Source organism: Camelus dromedarius, chromosome 24 (genome assembly GCF_036321535.1).
Source record: "Camelus dromedarius isolate mCamDro1 chromosome 24, mCamDro1.pat, whole genome shotgun sequence".
Taxonomy (NCBI): domain Eukaryota; kingdom Metazoa; phylum Chordata; class Mammalia; order Artiodactyla; family Camelidae; genus Camelus; species Camelus dromedarius.
In genome coordinates, this window is record NC_087459.1 from 23,891,717 (window position 1) to 23,915,762 (window position 24,046).

At 49.5% G+C, this 24,046-nt stretch overlaps 1 protein-coding gene across 2 annotated transcripts in view; it reads right to left on the reverse strand.

The window, feature by feature from the left end:
- Positions 1-24,046, reverse strand: part of AUTS2 (activator of transcription and developmental regulator AUTS2) — a 922,207-nt gene that overhangs the window by 101,118 nt on the left and 797,043 nt on the right. The gene's annotated exons all lie outside the window — the stretch shown is intronic.

Consider the following 24,046-nt stretch of genomic DNA (forward strand, 5'->3'; position numbering starts at 1 on the left):
GTTGGATGGTGGCATTGAAGTCCCAACAGTACTTCGAAAATCAGCATTTCTAAAAATGAACTCGTAGGCATCTTCTCCTGTTGATGGTTGTCAAACCCAGTCCATCCTTCCTCCCAACTCCGCACCCAGCTCGCCGAGTCCTCTGGGTGCTGCCATTCCTCCCTTCCACCCTCACTGTGGGGCTTCCCATCAGGTCCGCAGCCCGCTGGCACAGTTCTGGTACACGGATGGTCCCTTCCCAGCCTGATGTCTTCCATTCTCACTTTTCACCCAAGTAAAGGCTTCAGGCAGGCCAGGCCTGAGGACAGAGCTCCGTATCAAACCACTGGTACTCCTCCCAGGCTGACAATACTCAGGACAGGTTAGACAGAGACTGGCTTTCAAATTCCCCCTCACTCCACCACCACTGCATGGATCTTGGACAAAGTATTTCACCTCTTTGAATACAGTTCCCTCTTCAGTCACAGGGGGATGATTACTTGCTGCACCTCAGGCTAATGGGGGGAAGCGGGGTCTATGCTCTGGTACAAAACAGAGCCTTGAAATACGCTGGTATCTTTGCTGAAATGAAGGGGAAGAGGGAACAAAGGAAATTCTATTTGTCTCGCTTGGCCGGCAGGGCTTTGCCCAGTATACTGTATGTAGTAGGAACTCAAATATTTGTATTACCTTTGAAATAAGGAGCTCTATGTTAACAAGCCCCAAGGAGAGGAAGTGTTACTCAGGGCCGGGACCATCCTTTTAAAGGGTATTTTCCTTCCTTCAAGCAGTCACCAGGACTGACAATCTTGCCCTTGGACCATCACATCTAAGTTGTTCTATCAAGCCTGATGGAAGGCTGCCCACTGACCACCCGGCTGGGAAGGAAGCAGACCCAGCAAGGCTAGAAGTCATCTCTGCGTGAGCCAGATTTGTTTTGTGATTCTCTACTGAGACCCCTTCAGGGGGGCTGCAATCACTCTGCAATCAATGGCTGGGCATAGAACAAATAGGTCAAAAATTGTACACACGATTGGGGTGGCCAAGGGTGGAGGAGGGGCAGAAGTTTAAGGGAAAGAAGGCTGTTTATTTTCTTATCCTCAGGGCAACTCAATAACCACCCTTGAGAATCTGAAAAGCTATAAAGGAAGTGCCCCAATTTCTGGAGGCCACAGCCAAGTGTGCACACGATAAACTGTGTCTGCCCTGGGCTGGGACCGGACCCAGGGAGGGGCCGAAAGTCTCTCCGTGGTCACTTCTAGCTTTTGGTTCTAGGAAACCTTGTCAACCTGTGGACTTGGAATCAAATACTCTGAGTAGATGGGTCTGAAAAGCTTCCCTCACCTCTGATGACTAAACTTGACAGCAAGAACTTAGCCCCAGTTTCCTTTCCTCACTCCCTAATAATGGTGACAAATCTTACTCTCTGTTAGATGGACTTTTTCAGCCTCCTTACTCAACACGTGCTGTTTCCTGATACATGCACACGAGATCAGGGCTGATACGTGGATGGAATCAATTATAATTTGATTAAGACAGAGCAGAAAGAAAGGAAGTAATAACAATCATCATTTCATTTATAAAGACTTCCTTCCCCGCCTAAGGCTCTTGGTGTGCACAAAAGGCAATTAAAGCAAGGTTCAATTAAAAATACCATAAAACAGAAATCAAATAAAATATTAAAAAGCCAAATGCCATTATTAAATAAGTATTTGTGAGAGGAGGTCTTCAGACAATAATAACGGGATGTAGAGAGAGCAGGAAGTCGGCCGCCAGGCAGGGAGGACGCACGCCTGCAGTGAATGCTACCTTGTTGCTCAGTGCAAAACCTGTGTTTTGTTGAAAAGTAAAAAATAAGGCTCCCCTTGGCCACCCAACAAGGGGGCAACTCATCTTCATTTCCTATTTCTAGTTCTTCCGTGTCCTGGGCCCTGCCTGCTTTGCTTCAAAAAGGCGCATCTCCGATTAACCAGCGTGAGATTCTACTTGAATCTGCTGATTGTGTTTGCCCTCCTGACCAGGTCAGTGCTGATGCATTCTCAGCGCTCTTGTTCCAAAGAAAACTGAAGTCAGAATCACACGGAAGATGCTGTAATGACAGTTCTTCAAACCAGGACCCCAACACTCAAAGGAGGGACAAGGAACCGTCTCATTCTGATCGCAACTGTTACTCAGAATCTGAAAAGAACGTGTCACCTGCAAATCAGCACGATGTACACAGTAGGGACCCTGGGCACCTGGGTTTTAGCCCTAGTTGTGTGACCTTGGGCAAGTCACTTAGTTTCTCTGAGCTGCAGCTCCCTCACCCACAGATGGAGGGGCTGGACTGGCTCTGTTAAGTCCCTTCCAGCTCTCAAATGCTCTGCTCCTGTGTCCATGTCAACACAGCACGCAGGCGTTTTCTCTGCTGAACTCTCTCTACCTCTGCAGGGTAGACGAAAGCCAGAGAAACCAGATCCTTAGAAGTATATAATCTGAATGACCAGAAGGGATGCAATTAAAATCAGGGTTCTGTTCCCACAAACACACCCAAGGATCTTCCCATAAAAACACGACGGTAATTAACAAACCTGCAAACCGCACACCATGGCCTTCCCGGCCCTGCCGGGCTGAGACACGAGCCTGACTCAGGATCCGGGCTCCTGTCCTCACCTCTCAGCCAGCCAGCCTCGCTCCTGCCTGCCGTTACGGTGTGTTCTAGCCCACGGCTCTTCACGAGAGAGGAGCATTTTCAAGTCATGTAGGGGCATGCATACATTTCTGGAATTTTCAAAATCATTAAAACGATGAAAAGAGCCTCTAAAGGGTCTGCTTGTATCAGAATATTCCCACGTCTGTACGAAAGCCTCCTCTTCTCTCTGCCTTCAAGACATGACCACAGAGCAGGTGCCAAATTGGTTCCTTGGGAACCTGGCTCCGGAGGAGCCCCTTGCTCTCCCAAGCTACTCCGCCCTCCCCAGGGAAGTGTGTTTCACTGCCCGAATCCTCCAGGGGTGAGGCTTTCTGTGGGCTGGGCCAGCCCCTGGAACTGTTCTGACACGAGGGAAATCTATTTTCAGAAATCTCCTCCACTTTTAACACCCTCATGTCACGCCTTCACCCAGACTGGCCTTGCAGCCCAGAAATTATATTTGTCCTGTCCACTGGCTAACCCCATAAACTTGTACTGTCCCAGCCAAGGAATGGGAGGCCATGTGGGGACAGCCAGGGAGGTCTGCTTCAGCAGAACACGCTTGTCAGATCTCGCGAGAACATCAAGGCAAGGTGATCTCAACTGCATCCCAAATGAGATCTGGCAGGAGAGGCCTGAGACAGATAATGAGTTCTCAGACATTTCTAGAGTCAGTTCACTGAGGGCAAGAACCATGTTTGGTGATCTTTGTACTCTCCGTGGATTTACCACTGGGACTTGGCACTCTCTGTGGGTCCTGTGCACCTGCCGATCTGAACTCGACCACAGAAAACTGATTTCAGAGTCTCTGTACAGCCCTGCTACTCCAAGTGCGGACCAGGCATCGCCTCAGAGCGAGTTAGAAATGCAGACTCTCAGGCCCCACCCTGGACCTGCTCAGTCGGCATCTGCATTTTGGTGAGACCCCTGCCCTCCTAGTGATGGTGGTGGTTGCTCAAGTTTGAGAACTACTCCCGAGCACACTGAGAGGGGCGGAGAGGGGAGGGTGTGTGAGAGCAGCCCCAGCAGCACCTTTAGAACTAAGGAAGAAGAAAGCAAGACCGGATTTGGACCGTGTGCGGTCTTACAGATTTGATCATGCCGAATACAAACCCCCCCATTTAACCAGGAGCACAAAGAGGTCCTGAACGGGTATCCTCCTTTACAAATCCAGCCATCTGTGCTAAGTCAGCGGAATTTCACCTCAAACTGGAAGATCGGATTCCAGGCTTCCCAAACTTTTAAAGAAGCCTCAGCAAAGAGCCAACGAGCTCTTTCCACATTCCTCTGGTGACCTGCCAGCTCGCTGATTTCAGATGCCAGTTTGTGCCCGGCCTAAGCCTTGGTTGGATTTTCCGCCCAGCATTTGTTAGGGAGAGGCTAAAAAAGGAAAAGAAACCTGGAGGTGATTTCTTCGGGGGCCCCGTGTCAATCTTCCAAAGGGAGGTGTGAGGCTTTCAAACCAGCCCAGCAAGGGACGTCTGTATTGGTTTTGCTTTTTAGGCTGGATTAATAAACCCTGGTTTCTTTCTCAGCACAGGTATATTTTTCATTCACTGACGATGGTAGAAAGCCTCCTGCTCACATCTGTATTATAATAAATGCATTATAAATGAGTAAGTAGGAAACAGTAAGGAAATGATGTTTTACTTTTAAATGCTAATTACGAAGCCCTGGTGCAGTTAATGTGCAGGGTGTTCTGTCAATTTTTAATGTTTATGCCAAGTGTAGTCTTCAATTTAACATGAGCTTTTAATCCTTTGAGTACTAAATTGCCTTTTAATGCTTGCAGAACAACATTGTGTTTGCACAAAGTCAGGTCTGAAAAATGTATTCAGTACAAGGTGTGTTGTGGGAAGGCAGCAAGAAGGGGGGTAGGGGAACTTTCTTTTTTTTTTTTTTTTTTTTTTAAAAGAAGATAGTCCTGGAACTCAGCAGAAGCAAGCAGCTCCCCGTTCCCTTCAAGAACATCATTCCCTATTCTTTCTGAGGTTGCTGGAAGTGTGGCTCTCCTGTTGCTGATTTAACTCTCCAGTGAAAGCTCCTAACTCCCAGGAACACAATCAGCCCCAGGGTATGTCTCACACCGTCAAAAAGAGCACAGCAAAAACAGATGCACAGGAGGGGCTGCTGATGGGCTCAGACCACCCCCCAGCACACACCCAGCTGGAAGGGGAAGGAGATCCAGTACCCTCCGAGATGCAGAGGAATTCCCTACAGCCACACACACGCATAAACAGTATGAGGAGACCCCTTGTACATTTCCTACAAATCAAAGGCCCACAGACTGTCAGACAGGACTAGGGCAGAGGAAAGCATGGAGAGGGGGACCATGGGATGACAAGGCTGGTGGGGTCTCGGGACCTTCTGTGCTCTGGGAGCCCTTCCATAGGCAGGGGCTTGGCCAAATTGTGGGTTTCTTTCAGCAGTGGGAAACACACTCAACTCTCTGTCCTGTGATCTCAGTCTCACCTTCCAGAACTTGCCTCTCCCCCATCCCCAATGTCGGGCTGAACTCCTCACTGTTTGTCAAGCATGTTCAATGCCTGTGAGCGCTGCACAAGACCAGCCACACTTACATGTCACTGAGGAAGGTGCCGGGCACCGTGCTGATAAGTACCTTACACAGATGAACTCATTCTATTCTGTCAATAAACTTCAATACTGGTATTATTCCTCTCATCTTGCAGATGAAGAAACTGGTGCACAGAGAAGTTGAGTAACTGACCTAAGCTCACACAGCCTAGGAAGAGGCAGATTGAGGATGTGAGCCTGATTTCAGGGTCCCTGGCCCTTCACCAGCTCACAGTGCTGCCTCCCTAGCCTCTGGTGAGATGCCCTTCCTGGCACCTTCTATCAACTGGGGCGTCTCCCACTTGTGAGCAGCTCGTGCCCAGACGCCATCTGCCCCCTGTGGAGACCTTCTTGACACTGACTCTCTCCCTCATCGGCCACATGCATCCCGGCACCCCGGCCGTGCCGGTCTGTTCATGGTCTGTAGTCACCCGATCAAGCGCTTCTGCAGCTGGACGTCATGGCACCACAGGAAAGATCTGTGATTCTGCTGATTCTTGGGAGCCCCTACCCGACTATGTCACAGGACTCGGCACATCGGAAGTAGGGGTGGGGAATGGTACCCTCCAGCCTTGGGGACAAACACGTTATCAGAAACTCAGGTTGTGGTTAGTTTGAATCTGATGAAACTGTTGTTTTGAAGGACAAAATGGTTGACTACGGCAACTTCACGTAGTCCAGTGTGTCCTTGGCTAGGCCTCCGGGTGGGGTCGGCGGGTCCAGCGGCAGCGTCTACGTCATCCCTCCCCCGCACCACTGACCGCTTCCCCGCCTCCCCGAGCAGGATGCTCCCAGCAGCAAGGCACATGGCTCACTCCCTCTACTAGAAACCGCGGTTTCTGGAAGAAAGCATTTGCTTCCCAATGTTTTCCTTTGGTGATTAGGCATTCAGAAGTAACAATGGCCACAAATACACACTTAGTAAACTGCCTAATGATTAAATAATATACCACTAAGATTTGAACGTAAAAAGGCTATCTTTACAATTGAAAGCTAATGGGCATGCTTGACAAACTTCAGGACAGCTGCTCAGACACAGAGCAGACTAAAAGGGGAGGAAAATTATGAGGTTTATCACTTTACAAGTTCAACTACAACACAAAATACCGCATGGAGTCCGACAGCTGTCATTTACTCCAGGGCCAGGGCAGCATGAACGGCCACCTTAAATACAGGTTTTTATGAATCTGTGTATCACACGGTTGGCCACATAATAATTTAATGCAAAACCGTGTGTTAGCTTTACAGGTACAAGTGCAAATGACTGAAGGGCCGAGGCAGGTCTGGAATTATGAAAAGACAACTAGCATTAAGAGATCTCTGTCTTATAAACCGAAGAGATTTCTGCGATCTAGTCTATTGCATGGACCAAAAGCATCGGTAAAGACAGAAGGTCAGTCTGTCCATCCTGCTTCAGCCAGCCCCTGTCTACCTGTCCTCAGACCCAGCAATTTCATTTCTACCTCAGTGCAGTCAAAGGAAAACAGCCTGGGTATGTCGGTTTAAGTCCAGGCCTCACAATTGACAATGTGACTTAAGCCAAGACCATGTCTCTATTGGTAAATAGTGACACTCACTGAGATGTGGTAGTGAATAATTATTAGCCACTAATTATTCACCAAACTCATGATCTTTCTTCTACGGCACAGAGTTCTCACAAGGAAGCAACTGCCCAGCAAAGGACTACATTTCCTGGTCACCCTCACACCCTATGCAACTAGTTAAGGCCATATGACCAATTCTTGGCAACGGCCCGTGTGTGGAGGAGATATGTGTCAATGCTGGACTCCTCTCCCTTGGCTGGGTGGATGAGAAGAGTAGGAGACTTAGGAGACGGCAAAGCCACATGAGAAAAAGAGCTGGGTCCCTGCATCACTGCGTGGAGGGGAGTCATGTGCCACTGGGAATATCCAAGCCAAGGCTGTTGGATGAGAAATAAACATCTATTATACTTCAGCCTCTGTTCATTCTGGGCCCACTTGCAACAGCAGCTGACTTGACTTTAATGCATAGATAGAACCTCTAGTTACTCTGGAAAAAAGCCCTTGACTGTTCCACAGAACTTACTACCCTCTGTCTGTACAATGAGGATATCTGTTTGAAAATTACTAAAGCCCTGCAGATGAAAAGCAGCAAGGAAGAGCAAGTGAAAGTAGCAAAAAACAGCCACCCTGTCTTCCGTAACTGGGCTCAGGACTCACTTCTGAGGGAAAAAAAAATCCACCGTGAATTTACTTTATCCAAAACCACCAACTGAAGAAGCTGAGAGCCCAGTCTAAGTTCTTGCTCCTTATGGCCCCTCACTGCTGAATCCCTCCCTGCTGCTGACAGGCGAGGGCAGAGGTGTGGCAGGAGGTGGACCAGCTGGCTTACACCAACCTGGGAACAAGGTACAACCCAGAGACATTCTTTTCAACACCTGGCCACCCTCCATCACACAACTTTCTCCTAGGGAAAAGCTGGTGGAAAACGACATTATTTATTTCCTCATTTGGGATAAACTGCTACAGGCTTAGGTATGCGGGCAACGGTGCTGGAGGAGTGACTCATGAAGTCCCGCTTCTCTCTCCCAGCCCTGAGACGCGGTCGAACCTCGCTGCAGCATCAGGGACGACCGCTCTCCATGAATCACTGCCCACGTTACCCGCCGGGGGACCCGCTGGTTCCCAGGCAGTAATTAGGATTTCCCTTTCCTTCCTTTAAGACTGCTCTGCCTCTTGAGGACCCAAGTCCGCAGCCTGGCTCCGGGACAGGCTGGGCTGGGGTGCCGATTCCCGGATAAGGCCTTTCTTAGAGCCCACCCACTTTTCCAAGGAGGCCTGGGACACAGCCCCCCACACAGCCCCAGCGATGAACAGAAAGTGCTGTGTCAAAGGGACCACGTTCAAAGGGACAGCTGTCACAGAGCCTCGAGGGCGCATCGGAAGGGCCGGTGGCCCCGCCGGGCTCACACGTCCTGCTCCAGGCGTCCCTCCCCCACTCACAGTCTGGCTCACAAGGCAAACCTTTGGTGGAACCCCCAAGAGAAGGTTCTAACCTTTTATTCCAGGAAATGAAGGTGTTTTTTGGCAGAGACAGGACTGGCTTTCTGGGCAGTTGTTAGCACTCCAAGTTTTATTTATGAGAGAAAAATGTCAAACAACAGTCTCTGAAAAGCCACTCGTGCACCTCAGATCACGGGTTAACCCTTGAGCTGATGCCTGGACCCGTCCACGGGCGGCCCTGCAGCAGAGCCTCATTCCTCAGAACTGCCCGAGGCCAGCATTCATCCACGTCTTGGTGGATATGGAGTCGTGTCTCATTTGAGTCTCACCGGAGGGAAGATGTCATTACTCCCATTTTCCAGATGAAGTTAAGGAAGTTGCCCAAGGTCACAGACTCATCAGCTCAAACCGAGATCTGGGTCCTTCCCGCAAAACGAGGGTGCACTCCACGGCCTCCTTATTCTGCTGCCTCCTTCTACCCCAAGTGCAGCAAACGGAACCATTCTCCACTCGCTCCTCAAACCCTCCCCAGCTCCTTCCTCCATGTCCACCTCCCTCCCGTGTGCATTTTCCAATGCAATGCCTTTCCCTGGTCCCCGCGACCGAATTCCACATGATGACCCCCCACCCCGCCCACACACACACTGCAAGGCCAGTCCAGGAAACCTCCCCCGGAGGAAGCGGACTTGGGCATGTCAGGTGGAGTTTGTGGTTCTCGTGTGGCACACCCTACCTCCTGCCTGATTCTGCCTGATCTCTCTGATTTCCACCCTTATTGCCCCGCCAGGTTATGAGGTGGTGAGCCAGTGGTGAGCCCGGGGCCAGCCGACCTGGGGCCAAATGCTAGCCCTGAACAAGAAGAGAGGGTGTGTGCTCTGTACTGGCATCTCATAGCACAGAAGGAGAAATACAAGTCAACATGTAAAGCAACAAGGTCACTGTGGGCTGGTGTGTGTTGTGAGCACCAAACTGAGAAAGTGGGTGGTCAGGGAGGAGGCGTTTTCATGGGAGCCCAAGGATGAGGATGAGCTGTGTCTCTGCTGCAGGGAAACCTCTGTAGGCAGAGGAGGTGGCAGAGGGAAAGGCCCCGGGGAGAAGGGATGGTCAGAGTCAGCCGGGCCCTGGAACAGGAAGAGGCCCAGGAGGCAGGAGCAGGGCGGAGTGGGACCCAGGGGTTAGAACTTCTAAAGCTTCCCAGTTGATCCCAGTGTGCAAGCCAGGATGAGAAGCATCAGACTTGTCAGTGATCTCCAGCAATGCTGCAGGAATTCAGAGGAGGCAATGCTGGTTGCAGCTGGGGTGGCCAGGAGCAAAACCTCCATGAAGACCACTAGCAAAGCTGACAGTGACCCTTCCTCCATGTCCCTGCCTACCTCCCACTGCTAATCCCTGCTAATCCCCAGCCTTCCCGCTCCATGCTAAGGTAAATCGCACAGCAAGCCTCCCGGTCTCCCCTGCAGACACCCAGCAGCCCGGCTGCCCTAAGCAGCTTTCAGTCTGTCTGCCACCACTGCAACAGCGCCCACGGCCCACCAGGGAGTGGACTGGAAAACCAGTTTAGATTCGCAGAGGAGCTGGTATTAAAATCGCTGAGGGCTCTCTGGCTCAGGCTGCCATGCATGTTAGGGCCTGTGAATAATAAAAAGGGAGTTTGTAATTCCACTAAAAAATGAAATTTCCCTATTTCTGCAGAATAAACAAAAACAAATACTACATTAGCTCTGCAATATGTCTGTGCTTCAGGGCTTCAGACTGTCATTAAAGTTGGATTTTATACATGACAGATTTCTCCACTCCTCTTACACCTAGAATAAGAAAACACACGGCCTTACGATGAATTTCCTTTTCTTCCTATTTCCTATCTGCATGTGGTTTATCCACACTAAACAACAGAGGAAGCTGCCCAGACACTGGGCTCCTGTTTGCAATTCTTCGCCTTTCAGCCCTGAAACATCTCCCAGGGCGCTGTCACGAATCCTACAGGATAACACTGAAGTGAGCACCTCTCACAATGTACGGAAAATGAAAAGGGGCCTCCCAGAGGCCCGAGCTCTTGGTTGCATGAGGCAGCTCAGAGAGAGTCAGAGAGGGCCTGTTGGCCCTGGGTTCAAAGCGAACCAGCCCCACGAGAGGCTGGGTTCGGTGGAGAGATGGATCAAAGGCTCTTCTAGGTGGCAGAAGCCAGCACCATGGTGGCAGCCGAGCTTTGAAGCCCTCATCTGAAGAGCCCCGGCAAGCACGCGCTGGGGCGGGGGGAGGTGGGAGGTCCACCACCCCCAGCACGGGGCCCGCAGGGCCCCAGCTGGATCCCCAGGGTCTCCACGATCAGGATGATCATCCTCAGGCTGGAGGCTGAGACACACCGGTCAAGTATGCGCCACTGCTTTCAAAGGAGCCCCACCCACCACGCCCATGGTAGGCGCCCAGCAAGCTAGACAGTGTCCTGCTGCCCGGGCGGCTGCAGGACCAGAAGCGTCGAGGCAGAGGGAAGGCTCTCATTAGAGCCAAACCATTCTTCTCTCTGCTTTAGCAGAAGCCGAGATTTTAAGAAGTGGGACTTTCACACCCTTCTTCCCCTCTTGGGCAGAGCGAGTACAGTGCTTCAAATCTACCTGGGAGAGAGGGAGAGAGAAAACCAAAGAGGCTGGGTCGGTGTGCCCTGTATCGGGAAACTAGTCACTGGCCAAACCCAGGGCTCTGTGGAAACAATCCTCCCAGGGCCTCCAGGGGATCAAGTTCTCCAGTTCCCTCCCACCTGTCCCTGCAACACGAGGTTTCTTGTTCGCACGTGGTCAAGTATGACCCGGATGGTTGGAATACCAGCTTAGCTACTCTGTCCCGGGATCCCTGGCCACGACAGCATGGAAAACAGCCCCGATGACAGCGAGGGGTTAGGTTACCCTGCCCAGATCCCTTAGCGAAGTGGTGCGAGGGAGAACATAGCAACACATTAGACACTGGGTGATACTCCAGAGCGGCTCCGCAAGTGGCCTGGGCTGACAGAGCAACTCACATCTAGCTTTGATGTCTTGATAGGTTTTTAACAAATTCTCCTTCGGTTATCCAGCTGCTTAGCTAATCAGATATTATTACCTCCTTTGTGCTTCCCTTCCCCGCTCTCTCTCTGTGTATCCGGCCTGCCTGGCTGTAAGAAGAGCTCCGGCATGATCTCTATCTAAATATTTCACTTCTAATACAAAGGTCGGTGCTTTGCATTCTGGAGAGCATCTGTAGCTCACTCGGCTAAGCAGCAGCTTCCCTACCTCTTTGGAAAAAAAAAAAAAGCTGATTTTAGTTGTACATGAGCTCGATGGCATTTTCCTGCATAACGTATCCTCGCCTGCAAAGCTGGGAGGCAGACGGCGAGACTGTGGGATAACTCCAGCCTGCACACGCGGAGGATGCCTGCGACGGAAGCCGACTGGTAACCACATCCTGCTCACCCCTGGGCTTTGTCCTGACATCAGAAAACCACAAGGGACATTTGGGCAGACCACAGAATGCCATCAGGAACCCACAGAGAAACCATGAGAGGGAGTATGAGGAGCACCCAGGGGTCCTGGAGAAGGGTCATCAGCAGCATCTGGTATTCTGTCTCCATGTCCCTCGTCCCCAGGCACATTCCTGGGGTCTTCCTGGATTTTTAAATACAGATACGACCTCGTCCCAGCATGGACCACACACCTGCTTATAGGACAGAAATGAAATCTGGGTCTCGAACCTCAGCACGTGGGTAGGGGTACGTCTCATCTGAAATGCTATCAGAGCAGAGGCTCCAGGTTGTAGGTTGTCCTGATGTGAGAACCGAGTGGGGTCACTGGCAGGCATGGCCAAACTCCCCAGAGAGGTCAGGATTTCTACTTAAAACCTTCAACGATCAGGCCACCAGATCTGTGACAAAAGGTTGCCTAATGACTGGTGTATCCGAATGTTCCCAGGATGTGCCCCTGATCAAAGCCACCCGATTGCTTCCCACAGCGCTGAGAGTGAATTCCAACCTCCTTACCACGCTCTGCCACGCCCCACGGGGCCCACTTTGACCACGTCTACAGCTTTGCCCTCGACCTCCTGCTGCAGCCTCAGGGTCTGCCTCTTCGAATGGACCCACAGATCATAAATGCATCAAGTCTGTTTGCACCTCAGGGCCTTTTCACTTGCTGCTCCCCCTACCTCGACCATCTCTCACTCCAGATCTTCCTGTGGCCATTCACATCCTTCAGCTGCCCAGCTGTGAGCCCTGAGAGCCTCCTTCTGTGACACTCCAAGAGCAGCTCCCCATGCCTTTGCCTCAGTATTTTCCTCCAGTTAATCCCTATTATCTACAACAGTGACCGATACAGAGTGAGTATGGAAGAAATACTACTGAAAGGATGAATGAGTCAGTCATCATTTCAGATGCCCCTCACAAAGGATACCAACGATAGTCATCATGATTTCCTGATGTCTGTTTGGTCCACGTTTTTGGCTTCTTTTCCACATTTTCTCTACAAGCTCGTGTGGCGGATCCCTATTACCTGGTTCTCCTTTTCTCTCACGATACTAGAAGTTTTGTCTGCTGTGGCAAACCAAAACAAAATGACATTTCCTAGGCTTCTTTGAAGCCAGGAGGGCCTGCATGGCAGGATCCTGGCAACTCTAGGCACCTGACTTTTGAGCCTTGCTTCCAGCACCCTCTTCCTCCTTTGTCCCTGTCCTGCTGCTTGGAAAGGTCGATGGAAAGGCCTGGCTGAAGTTCCACGCCGGACATGAGGAGAGGCCGTAAGGAGCACATACGTGGAAGGAGACTGGGGACCAGAGGGCTCTGCCCCGCTCACTTCCACACTTTAACATGACAAGGAAACTGCTTCCTCAAGCCACTGCTGTTTTCAGGTCTTGGTCACTTACAGCTGAACCTATTACACCTGCTTTGTATTTACTGTTCGTGGTGGAAATTCCACCCGAGAAAAGAAAGGAAACTTCTGCAAAAGTCTGGGCACAGCAGGACAGGCTGACATGAGCAGACAGCAGAGCCTGGCTACTGGACCTTCTGGGGCTGAAAAAGGACAGTGCCTCACAGGTGGACTCAGAAGGGCTCGTTTCAGTAGCAAAGGCGTGAAGAGAGGTAGAACCTGTCTGCGTCTCATTGCTTCTTACAGCCTCATTTCTTCATCTGGAAGATGGGGACCACGGTTTTGGAAGGTATTAAACTAATACGTATGGAAGTGCTTTGTAAGTTATCAATCTCTTTAAAAATAGATGGTACTTAAGAGTTAGCTCTGTTTGGCCTCTCACAGATTAAATTAATTCTTACAGTTCTTAAACAACTTCCTACAGTTTTATATATATATAATATCAAAAAACCAAGAGCCAGTAGTTTAGATCATGGAATTAACAGTTTAAAGCATCCCATGAAATTAAGATTGGCAGAAGAGAATCCTTCAAATTTATTTGGATTTTCAAAATCTTATCTGTTATTTAAAAGTAATAAGCAAAAGTAGTCTATTAAAGGGTTACCAATCACTTATTTTTGTGCTGCAATGGCAATAATGCAGACGTGGTGTGATTTTACAATGAAAAATGAAATTACTTTTTTAAAAAAGGCATTGAGGGTCCCAAAGTGGCTTATATCTACCTCAGAAGGGAGAGATGAAGGTGCAGAAGACCAAAAAGAGTTGGCCAGGTGGATAAGACAGAAGATCCACAAGACTCAGTGAGCTCAGATCCTAACAGGTACCGGAAACCCTGCCAGGTAGAGACAGCGCTGATAGGGAATCCAGATGTCCGCTGGTGACCAGGAAAGACCGCTGGCAATGATTCCAGAGAACCGTCCACAGACAGCAGACTCTTGGCAAGGCTCTGATTTGTGGGTCAAAGGAAAAGGTGTTCAGGCCACCAACTGGGGGGTTAGGTGGGGGCAGTAGACACAGCTGCTTACCCAGTAGCCATCCCCCTTTCCTCTCTGCCAATGGCGCCCTAACTGTGGTGCGTGTCCAGCACCGGGGAAACCGTGACTGTCGATGCCAGTGATCCCGGTCTCGTTCCCCTACGCTAGGAGGCAGGTGATGCTGCGACCGCTGGTACCCCAGAAGGAAAACCACTGGAGGCTTCCGGGGAGATTCTCCCTGCTCAGAGAGAAGGGCCTGAGGACCAGCCCCCGATTTTTACCCCCTTCCTGCCTTCCTGCATGGCACGGTGCTGCATGCGGGTATGACAGCACGCTTGGCGTTTCGGCAGCCATCCTGCATCTGGAGGGAAGTAATTCCTTAAACACTGAGATGGCAGGGTGAGAAGACGGAAAGTGTCCTCTGTGACAACACTGAGCCTCTAACACAGGCTGGTAAGAGGGGACAAGTATGTCTCTTTATTCTTTAAGCCACATTGAGTTAGGTTTTCTGGTACTTGCTGATACAACAGCGAGCCCTAGTTGGCCGAAGTGGCCAACTGAGATGCCAGTTGCTAGTCCTGTGTCGGCACGAGAGGAGAGGAGGTGCTGTGACACGGTGAGAATGTACCAGCTCCCTTCCTGGGTCCCCCAACTTGGGTCTGACTGACAGAGACTTGGCATGTGACTCAGAAGAGCCTCCAGAGCTGGCGATGGTCCGGGCCTGGGCTGGAGTGGGGTTCATTCTACCCAGAGCTAATGACCCTCCTGTCAGGGAGCACTGGTAAGGGCCTGAAACTGGAGGGGGCTGTCGTGGTGCTTGGCTGTGAGAGGTGGGCCGGAGCCACTACTTATGGGCCCCGCTCAACTAATCCTACAGCGCGGGATGTCCCAAGAGCACGGGACCCTGCTGCTCTGTGGGTCCCACCACAGACTGGGACAGCTTTCAGTTTTGAATCTGAGTTCTCGACACACATTGTTTGAAAAATCTACTTCACACGGTTGCCTTTATTGGCCCATTGACTGTCAAGAAGAAAGGCTATTATTTCATGCAGTCATTTTAAAAGAAAAGTGACAATTTTTCAAGCAAATTATCAGCAAAAATGCCAAACAGGAAGGTAGAGCCTGAGTCTCCTACTGAGAGAAACTACCAAGATGGAAAACAAGGCGCCACAAAAGCAAGCTTCTTGGCAGACAGAGTACTTTTTCATATCACACTCACCTTCCTTTAATGCACTGGCCTCAGTGGCTGTATGTAAACCATGAACAGAATTGGCTCATTTCGTATGCTGAGGAAGTCTATAGAGATTGTTTGTCCTGAAATATATAATACTATGTATTCTTGCAACTAAATAAACAAGTTTACCATCCCAGAGCTTTTCTGTCTTTGCAGGAACTCCTTAGCTATTACGAAGGAAGTAGAATGAATGTGATTAATACAATTAAAAAGTAGCCAGCATCATTTCCACGCCCATGTAAGCTCTATCGCTTAGAGCAGACCTCTGGGCCAGACCTTGACCAACACCTGCTTTTGCAAATAAAGTTTTATTGGAACACAGCAACATCCACTCATGTACTGTGTCTGCCTGCTTTTGCGCTGTATCAGCAGAGTTGGGTAGCTGCTGAGACAGCATGGCCCTTAAAACCCAAAATATTTACTATCTAACCTTTACTGAAAAAGTTTGCTGACCCTGGTTTAGGATAATGGTTATTCTTGTCCTAAATTGACAGATAATTTTCATTTTGACCAAACCCCCCAAATCAAGCAGAGTGGAAGAGCACTACTGTAATTCCATAGTTACATAATCATTAACAGTGATTTCTAGCTTTCTGTGGGCTGTGGCACTGAAGAGACAGTCCGTGGATTCCATACAATTTCCTGGGTCCTGACTCTAATTCCACCCTTTCTCTTCAAGACACAAATCACAGGGCCAGGGAGAGTCATACTGAAGTATTAACACTGAAGGATGATGATGTTACCACCGTCATTAAAGGAGATTACTGACAGGAAGCATTCTAATTTATAAAAGCAGTAAATAGCTTGCAAATTTCTAAGCCCTAACAATTATTGATAACCAATTGCTACCACACACTTATAATTGATTGCAGCGCCCCAGTGGGCCCAACACCGTGGTTGAGAACCACTGATTTAAAAGAAACAAATACAATCAATGATTTCAGGATTGAGTTACTTCTTCATCCCTTCAACGTTTGAGTACTTTTGGCGAGCAAACTCTGTGCTAAGCATCCCGGAGTGCAAAGACGACGAAAGACACCAGATACGACCTTGGCTCCCAAAGAGCATGCGCTTCAAGAGGACAGGAAGTAACGTCAATGGATTATTGATTGTTTGAGGGAAGTGAGGAGGAAGTGATATCAAGGAGAAGGTTAAGACGTAGTAGCATTTGAACTAGGCCTTGAGGAAGGGGTGCAATTTTAACTGGTCATGGTGTCAGAACCACTCGGAGGTGGGGAGTCTAGAGGAATCTGGGAGTCACAGAGCTTAACATTCTTCACCCAAACTCATAAAGTTAAGTACCAGGATTAGGATTAGAACTCAGGTCTCCAATGTGAAGCACTTTTCACAAGCCATTCACCAGGTAGGCTGATCAGTTAGGTTTCCAAAGAAATAGAAAAATGAGAGATAATGTTATTCTTGTATTTTTTAACATTTTATTTAGATAACAGGGGAAGGTTGTTCTATAAACTATACTAGGTAAAGGAAACTGAATATCAGGCCAGAAAAAAACAGTCAACCCACAAAAACTCCCACCACTGTCAATGGATAAAAAAGATCTGAATACCCAAGAGTAAACCAGAGCCCACCCTTAGCTTACAGCAATGAAGACACCACCAGTGAAACCATCCTTGAAATTTGGGGCTACCTTGATTTTCTATGACTTGGCTCATTTTCCAAAAGAGATGTCCTGGGGATGTCTTCCTCAGTGTAGTCTTTTTCTATTTACTAACTTAGACCCTTGATCGTTAACAGAAATGATGACCTAAGACCTTATATTCATTCACTCCTTGTGTTTGGATAATATTAATCTCCTTCCCTTTAGCTGCCAGGTGAATTCCATTTTAACATCTTAAATGGTACAAATTGTTTACGTTTAAAAAAAAAATAGAGGAGGAAGAAGTCAGCATACGTGCTGTGACTTAATTCTATTTAGTACAGTGCAAATAACTAGCAGCCTTCAGCATTCGTCAAAATAGAGGTGGTTCAGTGTACTGGTTCCTATTATCCTGCATTGATTCCTGCTTATTGAAACACTGCAGGACATGGTGAAGGCAGTCTACCACCACTTGGACAATCATAAATACATGGACCTTGAAGCTCTCCCAATATACATCTGATCACAGTGATTCACCCGGGATCCGAGCAATGTGCAATTACGATGGCACATGCAATGTATTATGTGACCATAATAATCTGGCAATGCTGTCCATGTTTACAGATACACGTAAACATCTTGCACATACAAAATGGAGGCATGGAAGTATGAGGGAGAAGCCATATTTGATAGCGCTTGTGTTCTCAGTGTCTACGTGTCTGCTAGTGTTTTCTGAGATGCAGATGGCCAGACCAAATTCTAAGCACCCATGAACTCAGTGAAACTGTCCCCTACCTTATCTTCCATGATATCTTGCTATAAATCCTCCCTTCAGCTAAATCAATATATAGGCCGTCCCCTCACAAAGCCTTGACCTTTCCTATTTCATGAGTTGGCTTACAAGGGAGGCTGAGCATAAATGAAGACTGTGAGTCATCCTCCCCGGGCTGAGAGTCACCACTTCCTAACTGAATGGCCTTGCTATGTTAGTTCAGCTCTCTCCATCTCATCATCCTTATACACAAAGTGAACTAAGAAAACAATAAGCCTCATCTCACAGGGTTGTTTTGTGAGGATGAAATAAGTCAAAACATGTAAAGTGCTCAGAATTTTGTCTTGGAAACAGTTAAGGACTCAGTAAATGTTGTCATTATGGCCATCATCATTGTAATCATCCCACTTGGACTTCCTCCTCCTTCCTCTCTGAAATCCCTTCCTCAGGCCTCAGCCAGCCACCAGGCATGATCCCTCCTTCCCCTGATCAGAACCCAGTCCATCTGTCAATCAGCTGGCACCATTAATTTCTGTGTAACCATCATGGGTACAGGAAGAGTTTTCTTATCTAGACTGAAAACTTCTTGGGAACAAGGACTTCCATGTGTGTTTGCTTTTCAAGTAGAATGAATCCGATAAAATTGTTGATTCATGATCAGAGAAGCCAGATGGGGTTCTAGCTTCTATGAATCTAGGTGTGAATGTTCAAGGTTCTCATTTTTTAAACAATATTCTTGGCAGCAATCGGTGAGGTAGTTATTAGGGCAGTCGTATCGGCTGAAATGTGCAATTATTATTTGTTCGACATTCAGCATTTGAAACAGAACATAACGCCAGCAGGAGGCTTGAGAGGGGATGAAAGAATAAGGGGACACTGTAGTTCTATCTCTGCCACTAAGCACTTCACATCCTTTGAGGTTCGGAGTGGTTAACCCGTCCAGATCCCTGATCTGCAAAGTGGTGGGTCAGAATCGGTGACCTCTAAGGTCCCAGGCAGACCCTGTTGATTGCCCCATTCCAAACCCTTTGGGTTCACTGAACCCAGGTTTTGTTTGGATACCATATGGCACTGTGTTCTGGGCAGGCAGCCTTTCCCTGTTACGGGGGCATCAGTCCAACCCTGGAAATCCACTGGCCTTTGACAGTGATTGTGTTAGGACCAGGAGGAGGACCCAGTTCTGGCCAATAAGATCTGACGGGACATCTGCTTTGGGGCTTCTGGAAAAGGCTTTCCTCCTGATAAAAAGAGGGATACGTGAGGGGGAAAAAAATCCCTTTGTTTCCTGTCTGTGAATATGGCTTCTTGAGGAAATGGTGACTGATAACTGCAGTGCCATTCTGAAACTACGAAGAGAAAGCTGAGAGAATGGCAGAGAAGTCAGTCCAGGGCCACAATATACTCCGCCAGCTGGAACAATGAGCCTGTTTTGGCAATTAATAACTCCTCATATTGTTTAAGTCATTTTAGTTCTCTTACTTATGGCTGAAAAGTTCCCTACTGTCAACACGCTAAAGCACCACACGGTCGAGTCACATTGTTAAGCTATGGAAACCTGACACACAGATGATCTCTATCAACTCACAAAGCCCCCTCTGGGACATTCCTAGAGTAAATGTTGTACCTGGTGGGCCTGCGACCCCGGAGACCACCATTTATGTTTTTATGTGACCAATGTTTATTCATCTCACATGTTGGCTTTTTTTTTTTTTTTGGAAGCTGAGGGTAGATATACACATGAGCAGAGATTTAGGTCAGTAGAAAAAGGTGCCTCCTAATTTCAAACCATATCTAAATTCTCCATTTTCCTCAAAAGAGGCTTTCTAATCCTTCATCCAGTGGGTTTTTTAAAAGAAAAAACTCACGTTAGCACCGCGTTACTATTGATTCTTCCCAAATGTTCCTTCCATTCCTTTTGACGATTTCCTCGTTTGTGTATCATGCCTCTAATCTAAACATTCAACTATGCTCATGTCTAATGATCTGAGTATATGAACTCTATTCACGATCTCAGCACTTACTGGCGCGCACACAGACAACATTAACCTGCGCCGCGTCACACACACTTCAGGGCTGTCAGACCAGAAGGCACGGGGGCCAGGCCAAGCCCAATCCCTCGTCCTCACGCTACAGGTGAGGAACCTGAGGTCTGGAGAAATGAAACGCCTTGGTGAAGGTGACCCGGGGGCTGGTGGCATCACGGAGAGCAGAACCCTGGCGGTTTGGGGGCAGTGATTACGGCGATGCTAAGGCCTATTCAGTTCACAACAGGAATGCGCATTAGTCCTGGCCTGGCCTAGGGCAGAGCGGGACCCCGTGTGTTGGAGTTTACTCAGCTCTCACCAGAGCCCTGGAGGAGCCAGGTACTATGGTTACTCCTGGATTATAAATGAGAAAACCGAGACAAGGAAAGGCTAACCACTGCTCAGTGCACATGCAATCATCACTCAGCGTCACTGGTCCCCTGATGCTCCACCTGGTCATGGGGGGACATTTCCTGAAGGGCCACTGTTCGGGGAGTGGGGTCTGTGACGTGAATTGTGATAAAACTAGTAAGTGCAATGATTTCCCAAATCCTGACTTCCTGCACAAGACTGTAGCTCGGGCACATAGCATGGTCTGAGTTCCAAAGAGAGGCCATGTTTCATTCCTAAGTGTATGCGGCTTACATCACTGGTGTCACCTGACTGCCAGCAGGCTGACAGCAGGGAAGATGGGGGGTGGGCAGGCAGGAGAGGGGTTGAGAGAGAGCGTATGAGAGAGAAAATCAGCCTCCCTCCCAACTGGTAGGCCCTGCCTGCTTCCCAAAGTGTAAGTCCTAGAAAACGCCACAGAGGACAAGAGGCAGGGTGTGACCCAAGATGCCACGTCTTAAGTTTGGAGGGAGAAGGGAGGAGGCATCATGAAAGCAGTACCTTAAGTGAGGGCTGGCCAAGCTGAGGTCACTCTTTTTCTGGGTTTTTATTGTATTTCAAAGCAAACCACTCTTCACAAGGACTGTGGATGTAGGCGTGGAGAGCTGGAATGGCCTTTTGAGGTCCTCTTGTCCAAGTCTATTTAGTGGTTGCAGAGAGAAGCCCGGGGAGGCCCAGAGAAGTCGGTGTCCTCTCCGCACCCCTGCGTCCACACAGCCGCCCAGAGACCTTGACTGCTTCACAGCTACGTGCTAAGAAGGAGGGGAATGCTCGCTGTCCGGAAGCGGAAGGGGGCTTTGGAGCGGGCAGTGATGGGGTTCGTGATCTTCCACATAAGCTCAGGGGGACCCGAACACGTCCCCCCACATGGAACCCATGTCAAATAGGTGGGGGTCCAGTCAGCTGCTGAACCCAACCAACCTCTGCCCTGGACCTTGCCTGACTTCTGCTAGGAGGACGTCCAAGCCTGGGCAGTGCGAGGACTAGGCTTAAGACTGTGTGGCTCAGCCCAGAAACAGAGGTGGCAGGATCAGCCCCTGGCCCCAGTGGGCGCGGCCACCTGACTGCTTAGCAGGGCCAGCGCAGACCGCAACCGGCCCGGGCAGAGGGAGCGACCTGGCGAGACCTCCTCTGCTCAGCCTGCTCCTCTGAGCAGGCCGGTCTGGCCCAGCCCCAGTCGGCCCCGCTGCCCCGAGCCAGGGCCTCTGTACGAACGCGGGCCTCGAGCTTGGCCTCGGGTGGCCGGGATGTCCTGGTGCCGCATCTGAGTCAATCCTGCCGACAGCTGTCAGCGGCACAGTCTGTTTGATGCTGCACGGATGGCAGCGGTTCAGTCATTCCGGGGCTGCTTCCAGGGCAGTGTTGTCGGGCATGGGGAAGAAAGAATCCCCTCGGGGGCCAGGGCGCTCCGCACCATCGGAAGCTGGCCAGGGCATTTTTGTTGGAACCTGGTAGTTGAATGGCCCCGGACACTTGACCCCGGGCCATCCAGGTGACCTATGAAGTGAGATGCACTCTTGACGGCTGACCTTAGCGGACGTGACGGCAAGCTCACAGCTGCTCTGAAGAATAAAAACCCTTCCTGACATGATTTCGGCAGAGAGGGAAACAGCCCCTTTGGTGAAACCCCGTGGACTCTGACTTTACCTCACCATGGAGGGCTGCGGATGCAAAGGCTGTTATTTGCCTGCAATCTTTCCCTGGGAAGTAATTAGTTTCCATTTAGAGGGATGACAAATTGATCAGGCAGGAGTCGCACTGAGCTCTGAATTGAAGCTAAACTGTGATGGCTGTGGCCCTGGCAAGTCAGGTTTGTAGGTCTGTCGATGCATTTTACAGTTTCAAAATTCAATCACCCAACAGCAGGAGAGGAGAGACACTGCTCCGAAAAGGGAACCAAAGCCTGCATTTCCTCCTGCAAGTTCATTATCGCCTCGCTAAAGCATGACGGTGGTGTGAAATGGGTTAGACGCACGGATGCCTCTGTTAACGGCCAAAGAAAAAAAAGTCGCACATCATTAGGAATGGAATAAACGATACCGAGGCACAGAGCAGAAATGATTTGATTAGTAATTTCCAGTTTTGAAAAGACCTGGAAAAGTACCAAATGACTATACAGAAGGTGTGATGGAGTTCTTAATTGCTATAACTGCTCTGGGAGACTTGATGATTTGTGACACAGAATACAGCGCAGTACGCTAACGCTAATAACCGTTAATTAAATGCAGCAATGATATACTCTCAAAATGCACATACAAGTTACCATAATTTCTAGATTAAAAGCTGCACTGTCAGAAGCCAAAGGCAAAGAAAGGTGGAGGGAGCAAGAGACATCTCCCTTGCCTTCGTGAACAGGCCCCACAGTCTACCCAGAACGGAGAGGCCAGAACACACTATGGGAAAAAAAACACACTTAGCTGGAAAATGTGAAACGGTTCCTGAATGAAGCTGGCCCTCTGGAGGGAGAGTTATTAATTCTGAAAGGCTGTTGCTGCACCAGGCCATCTGGCGGTGCGTGGAGAGTTCAGTGGCTGGTGCGGCTTCTGGGTGGATCTGCCTCGCCGCCTGCCCCGGGACATCTCCCACTTGAACTGCTGTCCTGCTAGGTCAGAGATGTTTGGAAGGAAAGGGAGAAGAGAGGAACTTGGGGAGATTGTGGGGCTCTGCAGAGTTGGAGGTGCCCCCCTTCTCATGTCCAGCCCCTAACAAAGGGGGGGGGGAGGGCTGAAGGGGGGGTGCTGATTCGCATGAAAGCCTCATTTAAATGGAAGATAAAAGAAGTCACTTAATCTCCCTCCCTTTGGGTGAAGAACACTCGTGAGCTTGAAGGAAAGAAGATGAAGGCAATGCAAATACTTAACTCAATTATCTTGGTAACGCACACAGAGGACTCGGGGCAAACGGAGACATCCAGGGAATTCAGATACCCCGCTGGAGGCCACAGCCTTCACTTTCTCCTTCGACTATTACTGAAACCCCCAGCCTTTAGAAAACACAAGGGACCTGTCTCTCGGAGAGGTCAAGGAGCAAGAGAAAGGCTTTTTGTCCATCGTTCAACCAAAGTCTACTGCACCCTCACTGGAATCCAGAATTGAGTCAGGCAAGGAATATACCAAGGAAGGATGTCACAAGGTTATGTAATTTGGGATTAATGTTCCTGGAATGAGGAGGAAGACGAGGCTTTTAAAGAGAACTGGGGGAAATTTCATGGAGGAGGCGGCAAGAAGTAAATCTTGAATAAATCACAGGATGTGGAAACGAAGCAAAACCAAGGGGAAGGGCCTTCTAGGTGGAGGAACAGCAGCGTGACTGCCCCGGAGGTAATGGGGCAGGTCAACAGAGGGACCTGGGAGAAGTGGGGTCATCCTGGGTGTGAAACGGATGAGGGGAAGGTTGAGTGGGAGACAGCTTGTGGGGAGCCCAGAGTTGCTACCAGACACGGCGGCCTTCTGTTCTGTAATGGGAGTGACGTGGTCAGGACGGCGTTTCTGGACAAGGAACCAGAAGGACCTGAAGCTCCCTCTGTTTGAAACCCTCCTTCCTTCAGGTACCTGCCTTCCTAAGCACCCCCATCCCATCCCCTCTTCTATCCTGTCAACCTCCTTCGCTTGTTTCTCGGGATTTGTTATTCTAGCCATCGTAGTAAACATTATTTTATTCACTGTCCACCTCCTCCCCACTTCTTTTTCCCTGAGAGATTTTATTTATTTATTTTTTTTGCTGTTGAATGCCAGCATGTGGAGTAAAGCCTGGCACTGGTACTGGGTAACCACTTGCTGGACAAGCCAGGGGTAGATGGGTGGATGGGAGATGGACTGAAGCTGTGGTCCTCCAGGTGCATCCTGACCAGAGCCTCAGCATCACCTGGGAACCGGTTAGGACAGCACATGTTCAGGCTCGACTTCTGAAATGCCGGGTGGTGCCTGGCGACCTGTGTCTTAATAAACTCTCCGGGTGA